Here is a 783-nt window from a genome sequence, read left to right on the forward strand (position 1 = left end):
TAGGCTTTGAATGACACCTTTACATATAAAATTATATAAAAGAAAAAGCTTGAACACATTCAGTTACATACACGATTATCTATATTCTGTGTTTTTATACCTTGAGTACTTTTGATAATTTTGAACATATTAGTTTACTGTACCGAAAGTACAGGAAAAGTATTTCCCGTTAAATAAGGAAAAAATCATGATCTTCATCAAAAACAATGTAAGGGGATTGTATGTCACTTATCAAAACACCGGTTTCCATTGTAAAAACTTTCCGTTGATAATGTTGATGTTACGCAGGGCAACCTTTTTATTGGGAAAATATTCCCCCATAAGAGTTGTCCAAAAAAATCATATTTACTTTACCGCACATATAACATACATCAATCATTGAAAATAAACTTATTTATCAACATAATGATCTGCATGGTACTGAAGTGTCCAGAGTAAGAGGGATAATCTATACTGGGATGAAGATCATGCATAATCTGGAGATTTTCTACACTGTATCATATTGTATATTCTGGGAAAAAATACTATTATGATGGCAATCTATATAGTGAGAGAAAATGGAAATAAACAAAAAGTAACGGTAAAAATGCGGAAAATAAAAAGGTTTTAAGATTAGACAAAACGTGTAAATTAAACTAAACTATAAAAAAGCACGCGAAAATATATGATAAGGAAAACACTAAAAATTACTAGAAGAAATTATTACTCATCCCCCGAATCACACACACTCGTAAACTACGATATTCTACAGCAGGGCTTCCCAAGCTGAGATACATGTATCCC

This window comes from Penaeus monodon, chromosome 33 (assembly GCF_015228065.2).
Source record: "Penaeus monodon isolate SGIC_2016 chromosome 33, NSTDA_Pmon_1, whole genome shotgun sequence".
Lineage (NCBI taxonomy): Eukaryota > Metazoa > Arthropoda > Malacostraca > Decapoda > Penaeidae > Penaeus > Penaeus monodon.